Genomic DNA, 245 nt, shown 5'->3' on the forward strand with positions numbered 1-245 from the left:
GTAATAAAAGCATTAATTTATTTGATAGAAGCAAATGCCAAGGAATCCATTTCAAAATAAATGACTATAGAAAGAATGTTTTCTCGCTGAAACCGGCTTTGCTCAGTGGATAGAGCATCGGCCTGCGGACTGAAGGATCCCAGGTTCGATTCCGGTCAAGGGCATGTACCTGGGTTGCGGGCACATCCCCAGTGGGAGATGTGCAGGAGGCAGCTGGTCGATGTTTCTCTCTCATCGATGTTTCT

This window comes from Myotis brandtii, unplaced genomic scaffold (assembly GCF_000412655.1).
Source record: "Myotis brandtii unplaced genomic scaffold, ASM41265v1 scaffold298, whole genome shotgun sequence".
Taxonomy (NCBI): Eukaryota; Metazoa; Chordata; class Mammalia; order Chiroptera; family Vespertilionidae; genus Myotis; species Myotis brandtii.